Source organism: Aptenodytes forsteri, unplaced genomic scaffold (genome assembly GCF_000699145.1).
Source record: "Aptenodytes forsteri isolate BGI_AS27 unplaced genomic scaffold, ASM69914v1 Scaffold61, whole genome shotgun sequence".
NCBI classification, from domain to species: Eukaryota; Metazoa; Chordata; class Aves; order Sphenisciformes; family Spheniscidae; genus Aptenodytes; species Aptenodytes forsteri.
This window is the reverse complement of record NW_008794443.1, coordinates 5,418,397-5,427,457: the sequence shown is the minus strand read 5'-3', so window position 1 is coordinate 5,427,457 and position 9,061 is coordinate 5,418,397. Positions and strand designations below refer to the sequence as shown.

General features: G+C 40.0%; 1 protein-coding gene across 1 annotated transcript in view; it reads left to right on the top strand.

Annotated features, from left to right (window-relative positions):
* The first annotated feature begins 2,793 nt into the window (after positions 1-2,793).
* The window catches only part of BLZF1 (basic leucine zipper nuclear factor 1), a 15,185-nt gene continuing 8,917 nt past the window's right edge, over positions 2,794-9,061 (top strand). The window contains exons 1-2 of the mRNA XM_019474728.1: positions 2,794-2,804; positions 8,959-8,962. The gene's annotated coding sequence lies outside the window, so the exon portion shown is untranslated. The remainder of the gene's footprint in view (positions 2,805-8,958; positions 8,963-9,061) is intronic.

Sequence of the window (9,061 nt, the reverse complement as noted above, 5' to 3'; positions counted from 1 at the left end):
AAGGAAAACAGGGCTACACATACATTGAACCACTTGTGCACATCCCTTTACAAGATGCAACCTATATTGTACTTACAGGAAAAACATTTTTGAAAGGCTCAAAACTTGGCCCAACATTAAAGTTGATGGCAATACTCAAAGGTAGTCTTCTTTTATAGAGACCATTCCTCTGGCAAACTTTCAGCTTTCAATTTCCAATCTTTTCAGAAGTAAAGCTCTTCAGAGGAACACTGAATTTTTTTTTTTAATTAGGATTCTGAAATGTTTTCAATTTTTTTTTCCCCACACATTCTTATTCAAGTCTTCCATTAAATTTGCAACCTCCAGTAGAATCTGTCTGGAAAATTTCAAGCAGAATGGTTAAAATTTCAGAAAGTTACAAGCAGCTGGAAGTAGAGGTTTGAAAGGAAACACCTACAAATCCTGAACCAAAGCTGTCAACAGCACTTCAAAGCAGTATAATGCCTACAGCATCTTCAGATTATTTCAGCCCATAATAATCTTCTGAAAAGCATTTTTAACAAGAACCAGTTGGTTGCCTTGGAATCACAGCTAAGGGAGAGAGGGTCCTTCAGCCAGCTGATACCATGAGCATTAGCACCCAGGAGTTTGTGTGAATGCTCTAAAGACCACATATGCTGCATCTACCTTGAACAGTCAGAGCTTGTAACAGTCAAGTAACAATTTATGATCCTATGAAGCAGACAAACAACTCTGCCAACACGTTTCTTACTCACTACTGTGGGCACTTAAAGCAAGCATTTTGTCTGCACTACTGTTTAACCAAATGTTGATGTTAAAATACTATTTTTTCCTCAGACTGTGTCAAATATTAATTCTAAGGCAGTTGGACTAAATTCAGATTTCAGCTAGTACAGATGTCGTGTTCATATATCCTTTATTCTGAAGTCAGACTAATGACAAGTTACATGTGAACAGAAGTTCTCATGATAAAAGCTGTTCAGCAACTTCCCATCAGTAAAGTTGTCAAAAATTAAAAACTTCCGTGGGGCAGAGGAAGCAAAGTGGGTAAGCATAATCGTGTTCTTAAATTCTGCCAATCCTAACAGGCTTTTACAGGTTCATCTTACGAAGATTTGTTCTACAATTCAAAGATTTATTTCTCTCCCAGAGCATAGGACTTTTGTCATCACAGTTCTGAGCAGACTGCGTTATTCCCCAGAGAGGCAAAGGTCTCTGCTGGATGCAGACAGTGACTAAGAGATTCCAATCCCATACAGTTTTGGTCAAGTTGCTTAGTTCCACTTTCACAACTGCCCCCCTGCATTAGTGCATTTAATGTTCAGCACTTTTTAAAAAAGGAGGCTGTATTTCCCACTTTATTTATTTGTAAAATGGGAACAATCATCATCATTCCGTTCACGGAAGGATAGCAAGATTTAATAGCAAAATATCCGTACTATTTAGTCATTATAAATCCCCCTTGGTTTTGCCAAAAACATGGCAGAGGCAGCTCAGTTAGTTCATCCTCATTTCCTGCTTCTGCAGACCCTTCACTGCAGCACAGGAGCCAGACACCTGTGGAAGAAGTTAAAAAGGGCTGCTAGTGCTGCCCAGCCTACTGCCTCTGGAGTTGCCACCAGGAACCGCTGCTAGTCCAGAATGTCAGTAGCTGCAAGGATTGGGTCCAGACCACAGTTCCCCTCCGCCTCCCCAGGGATTTGGGGATGTTCAGACTTGGTTCAGTTGTCAAAGAACTGGCTCTTCGTAACAGAGAGCATCAGACAGGGCAAGGACAGCATTGCTATGATGTAACTAGAAAACATACAGCATAATACAGTCCTGCTCCTAGATACTACAGTAAGAGAAAGAATACACAGAAAGGATAAAAATAGGAGGGATACTAAGTTTAGTGAAGGATCATACTTAAATGTGCATGTGTTCATGTGGAAGAACAGGTACACAGCCTCAAGCATGCATGCCCACATCTCCCCCCTTCCCATGTGTAGAGCTCTCTTATATGTGGCTCTCTTTCCAAGTGTGTTAGAATATTCTGCACAAAAAGTGTGTTGTTTTTTTTTTTTTAAATAATTAAGGTAGTTAAAATTATTGAAGAATCCCATGCAAACAAAGAACATGCAACAGGCTCTCTGGAACACATCTCCAGAGAGCGTCACTTCTTTGCAAATACAGGAGCACCCTCTGGTGCTCAAAGACAGATTGAGCACCTTATTTAAACCTCAAGAATTAACTTCTGAAATGATCAGTAAGAAGCCACCTCTGTTTGCTATCTCTTCCTAGTGCACTATGCCTCAAAATTAGTAACCTTGTAAGAGGAGGTAGAAATGACTAAATTATAAAGCACAGATCACCACAGCCTGGGTGATAAAGTCCTTTCACACAGGAAAACTGCTGACACACGGGCATGTGGCCTTCTTCAATACCCAGCCTCCAAAAATGCCAATGCCACATGTTTTAAATGAATATCAGAGCTGTCCACTCCAGGACAACTTGCAAGGGCCACCTCACAGAGTTTATCTCATACTGGGAACATACTTCTCGATTAGGCATTAGCGTGAGAAAAAACAAATTTCTACCTTTTGTATGTGTTCATCTGATCGGGGGATATTCTTGTTATACACGCAAATACTTGCTAAGCTCTCATTCTTAGTATTAAGCTGCAGCACTGTGTTCCAAAGCCCAGCTATACAAAATTTACTCCCTTTATCAAACCTTACGCTGTTTTTTCTTTCCATTTTGTTGGCTGAGAGAGAACTACTGGGCTCCACCCACAAAACACTACTGAGTGACCCTGGCATGTTGCTTAGGCACCAGTGCCTCTGGTTTCCATCTGTGTAAGGACACAAGTAAACACAAAATAGTTTGGGAGGATTAGGCCAAGCACAGTGCTTACTTCCAGGAAATAGTACTTTTGGTCATTATTTCTGGTAGCCACAATTATAGTTAAAGGTCAATATTCATGGAAAAAGCCCTCTTCAGACTCACAGCAATAGGTGTTCCCTATTACCACTGTTTCTCACCAGCCAGTTAATGATTAACAGAGTATCCCACCTGGGTATACCAGATCACTATAACATTTTAGAAACTGACACTAAAATGCTCAACTGAACAGCCAAAAACACTTTTCAGAGGCGCACTATTCCCTTGTCTTAAATGAAACAGACACTATTGAACAGAAAAAGATAAAAGGTTCCATTTTTAGTGTTTAGCCACTGGCCACCAAGACAGTCAGGGGCTGGAGAACACGACACGTGAGATGAGGCTGGGAGAACCGAGCCTGCTCAGCTTGGAGAAGAGAAGGCTGAGGGTGACCCTACTGCTGTCTACAACTACCTAACTGAAAGACACCAAAAAGATGGAGCTAGGCGCTTCTCGAAGGTGCACAGTGATAGCAAAAAATGCAAAGGACACAAGTTGAAACATGGGACATTCCAGCTACGTATTAGGAAAAAAAAATTTACCAAGAGGATGGTCAAACACTGGCACAGGCTCCCCAGAGGAGGTGTGCAACCTCCATCTTTGGAGGTGTTCAGGACTCTCCTGGACACAGCCTGGAGCAGCCGCGTCTGGTTAGACCTGTTTTGAGCAGGTTGGAGGTTCCTTCCAACCTAAATGATGATTCTATGATTCTTATTATAGCTTAGCGGCTCCTTGCTCAAAGGTAATGTCCATCCTTCCAAGCTTCTCCAGAGCCTACACAGATCTGTTGGGTTCATATATTAACAACGGTCTAGATGTGCTTTCAAAAAATTAACAGCTCTGACACAACATTCTTAAGTATAAATTTTATCCACATCAATCTGCCTGGAACAATTCTCTAAATAACCACTGGCTCTGTCATCAAATCCTACTATTTTTTATTGCCAACTGAAAGGAAAGTTTGTAACTTTTCTTTATTCCTGGCAATAGTTCACTGAGTAATTCCTGAATTTCTTCAGTTTTTGACATTATTAAAAAAACCAAACCAACATACAATTAGAACAGATGTGTCAAAGTTATTAAGAATAGCACCTACAACCTGAAGGACCCGGAGAGACAACTCTGGGTGATAAAGGGAGATTAACATCGAATTTTTCATTAGGTAATACTAGATAACTTTGACTATCATACTGTCAACTATTTGAGCCACCCCATCAGAAGAGTCATCAATGCATCTAAAACTACTTTTAAGTAGTAGATGGCAATTTCTGCAAGCCAAAGCCAAGACGTGGCTAGAGTAGGAGGTAATTTATCCCATGGATTCTGAACCTGTCAACTTTATATTTCTAGGGTGGTATTTTATATAGCACGTAATGTCATAAAGGTGGCAGCATCAAACCCAAAATGAGCTCCTGGAACAAAGGAAAGTTACATTTTTTAGCAGTTTTCATTTGGCTGTCAGAGGGCCAAAGATTCTGTTATTTTATCAGCTACATCTTCTCAATGTACATAGCCTATCTGCTCAAGAAGTAAATTAGCAGTAAATTTGGAAACACTAGTTCAAGAAGAAACCGTGTCATATTTTTGATGCTCATAGGAAGACTCACTATGCAATAACTATTTAAAGGGTCCCTGATAGCATTTTGCTTATTTTTTTCCTCATGCTGCATACAATGTTTTATTTTTCCCTGTGATGAAATGCTGCAAATGACAGTTAGCCATTAAGTAAGGAAACTTGTATTTGTGGTTGGTTCTGTCATGCAAGCTTACAACTGAAAGGGTCAGGCCACTTTGCAGCTGAAAAAAAAGAAAAAAATCAATGTAATCACCAGCTGGCACTCTAGTGAAACTGAGTCTTGTTTTAAGACCAAAGAAGCAAATCTTCTCAAGCATTAGGAAAGTGTCTTTTGGGGAGATTTTGCATCTTTTCCTGGAAGGTTAAATTGCCTTTTTTTTTTTAACTGCAACTATTTTGCAACAAAAACTACATAATTTGAAAATTATTAAAAGAAAAATTATTTTATAAATGTGCACTTGTTCAGGGAAGTCTATTAGCAGGGAAGAGTTTTGTCGGTTTATATGATCAGCTCTGAACGACAGCTCTTCACCAAAGTTATCCCATTTTACCAGCTAATCCAGTATGGTTGAGATTACTGGTTCCCAAATGAAACTCCTGTAAACCAAGGTATATTCCACAGCTGTCCCATGAGCTCTATTGCCTTTATAGTCTTCAGCTGAAAATTTGATCACACCATGATATGCTGGACCATGAGGAACCCAGGACTCACTGTTGTCAAGTTCTAGAAATGGCTGATTCACTTCCTATTTTCTAAGATCCATTTTCCAAAACATGAAGTCTTTTCCACTGATGAATCAAAGCATTTTAAAAAATTACTCATTTTCTTCCCTGTCTAAACTGAGGATTTCCATGTTGATATTCTCTAAGCTGGGGGTTTTACCAATGAACTGATGATAATAACAACAACAATAAACATATACAAGTTGTAAAATTTTCTGTTGAAGTGAGCTGAACTGCTCATCTCCGGATACATTCAAGATTGTGGTCAAAATTACAAGACTGCAAGCTCTGGCAACCTACCCCAGGAGAGTCTACTTCATATATATTTTCCCCCAACTTTGCAAAAAGATCTAAGGTAGTTGGACACTCAAATTCCACTAACCATGTGCTTCTACATCCACAAAATCAAAGCGAGATGGCATCTTATTAGACAAGTCACCTGGCTTTTATGTGCCTCAATTTCTTTATGGGCAAGACGGAAATAATATTTGTCTATCCTGTTGTTCAAAGAGTCTTTGTAATGTAGGCTGCAGTTGTCAGATGCGCAGGGGTAAGAATAATTGTTTTAAAGAGTGGAGGGAAAGAAAATCATCCAACTGCACCTATGTACAGCCTCTCCAAGTGCAACAAGGCTCTGTATCTGTGTGATACGCTGCTTGCGTACAGAGGCCATTGTTCTCTGGCAAATGCTGTATTTCTGTATCTGGAACACTTTCAAGTGTCAGAGTGCACCAAACTCATTAATAAAAAGAGACTAATGTTGTTAAGATGATGGTCTGATACGTCTCTGCATGTGATTACCTGAAAGGCACCATTAAAGAATAATGCATTCCAGCAGCCAAGTGAGACAGTGCATCTCAGATGGAGATAAGCAAGTTTCTCCTTGGGAACTTACTGCTCGCTGTCCACAACAGCCATGTGTCACACATGTACAATCAAGACGCGAGAATGCATTAAAGCGGATTTGAAATACTGTCATCTGATGACAATAAAAACTGTTTTCCAATGATTAGCAGACCTTCAAGCCAAAGTGCTGTCATAGAAAGACAAATAACTGCAGGATATTTCAGAACATTTCTCCCCTTACCTTAGCTTCCACCACAGTTATGTGCCCAGTTTTACAATGCACACAATTACTTCCAGTGCACTGCTTCAATACGACTGAAGTATAGGCTCTAACACAAATACACTCCAAACTGATTCCACTAAAAGTTATTACATTTTTCTTTCTGTGGCCATGATATGACTTGTAACAGGTTTTTTCTGAGTAGATATATATGTTAAAACTAATGCAATCTATACGACTTACTGGAAGCAGCACACTACTAAAGGTTGGCCAAGCTTTCTAGCAGAAAACTCATTACTTTCAGAATATAATTAGGTTCCTGAGGCTAAAATCCAGCTTGTAGGTCAATATTTGAATCCACCAGAAGGAGTCTTTTATTTTTTGATTCATTGTTCCTGAGAAAAGATGTTTTGAAAATGTTTGAGATGGATCAAGTGTGTAAAGTCATGGTGTCCAACAGTCATATAACTTATCCCTTTCCCAGGATGCTGTGTCCATACCTAATTGGGCAGCACATGTTCCCAAAACATCTATTTTCCCATCGTCTTCCAGCTACCAAATTATTCTTACTGTATTTTAGGAAACTTGGCAGCAGGAAGGGTACATGAGTGGGAAAATTGGTGGCTTTGTAAGTATAAAAGAAACAAGCAGGACTCTGTAACACTTGAAAGGCCAGAGAAAATTAAGAGAGAGGTCCCAGGACACTGGAGAAGCGCAAGAGAGCCAGTCAACCTAACTGCTGTCTTTAGATAGATAGGGAAGATACTGGAACAAGTTATTAAGCAGTCAGTCATTGAGCATCTAAGACGACAATATGATAATAAAAAGCAGATAATGTGAATTTGTCAAGAACAAATCTTTTCCTGACACAGTGAGCAAGGGAGAAGCCACAGATGTGACAAACTTGGCTTTGATTGGGCTTTTAATCTAAGTCACCTGAGAGTGGGACAAGCTGAGTAGGGAATTATGGCCTACACTGAAGAGCAGTTATGACTACTATACAAAGAAGTAATTAGGAATACTTCTCTTGCAAACTGGGAGTCAAATGGAGTTCCACAATGATCTGCCATGCACCTAGCTTTATTTCATATTTTCCTTATTACACTGACAATGAAACTGAGGAAGCACACTTTCAGAATGTGGGCTGATAACTAAGGTGGGAAAGATTGCAAGCAGTTTAGCAAACAAAAGCAGAACTCAGAATGATGATCTGAAAATTCTATAGAGACAGACGTAAAGTACTACAATGATGATCAAGAAAACAAATTCAAATACAAGGGGAAAAACTAGCCAGACAACAAAAACACAGGAAAAAAATCTGAAAGTTACAGTGGGTTGCAGTTAGAGAGTAAGAGTGAGAGTGCAATGAGGTACAGTGGAAGAAAAAGGATGACAAACTTGGCACTATGAAGATCTAAGACACAAGAAACAAGTATTTTGCTCTGTTCAGCAGCAGTGAAACACACAGCTGCTGGCAAACAACGTACGGATTAAACACCACATTTAGAGAAAACTGCAGATAGAGTGGAAAAAAAATCTAAACTTTAAAAACACATGATCAGTAGGAAAATACTAAGAGAACAAAATTTGTTTAGTATAGAAAAATGTGAAAAGAGGAAAGGGCAAAGTTATAATCTTCAAGTTCTTCTGCACGTAAAAGACAAAAATGGAATATCTTTATACCCACCGAGGATAGAACAAGTAATCACTGGCATCATGTGCACCACAGAATATATTAGGGAAAAAACTCAGTGAACTATAAAAATCATCATGTAATGGAATTACATCAACAGATCATGCAGTTCCTGTCACTGAAGGCTTTTCAAAACAAATTGAACAAATTCACCATGAAACGTTTTGTTAGAGGTTGCTGTAAGATTCAACACCGCTTTAATGAATCAGTTAACTTGGTGTCACCTCAGAAATAAAGGGAGGTTAGAAACACATCACACTCATAGTAACAGTCAACTACAACAAAGTAAACGTTTTACCTAAGTGAACTCACAAAGCAGGACTTCTGCCGACGTGAATAAATTCAACATGGGAACTGAAAATTACAATTTTGCCTGGATTAAACAAAAGACCTGTAACCCCTGTATTTGAAAATAAACAGTGGCATTCCTGCTTAAGTGTCAAATGCTGATCTTGAGTTTGTGTTCTGAAAGCAAGGTGCAAACAAAGCTGCTACGCAGGCTGGAGGAGCTGGGGCAAATCTGAGCTGCTTGAGGCAAGTATTTAAAGCTGAGCACGCTAGCAGGTGCATCAGCCAGGCTTTTATATGTATCTTGCATATGTGTTTGAGTACAAAATTCGATTCAAAGTTGTTGGTTTTTAATCAGCTTTGCAACACTGGTTTTTGCATACCATCTTCGGCAAAGGGGACTCAGTCAGTTGTTTTATCAGTGCAAACGGGTTTTTTGTTAGTGCCCCCGCAACGACATCCCGTCATCTTCCTTGCATTACTAAACAGAAGGTCCAGACAAGAATAAAGACTGTCGCACCTGAAACGTATTCCCTTCTTACAATTCACCAGCTGCCTTCCCACTGGGTCCCTCATGAGTTTCCAAACTAGCCTGTTCCTAATGCAGGGCGGTTCGGAGGCGCAAACACCTTTACAGTTGGGTATCAACGAGACCTAACGGCAGTTTAAAATTACCCACTTACTTGCGCCTCACAAGATCCCTCAGAAAAGCGCGAGAGGGAGGGCCAGGGCAAACCTCACCGGCGCCCACCAGGCCGCGCGGGCAGGCGGGGGACAGCGGTGACACCTTCCCGCCCCGCTCACGCCGCCTGCA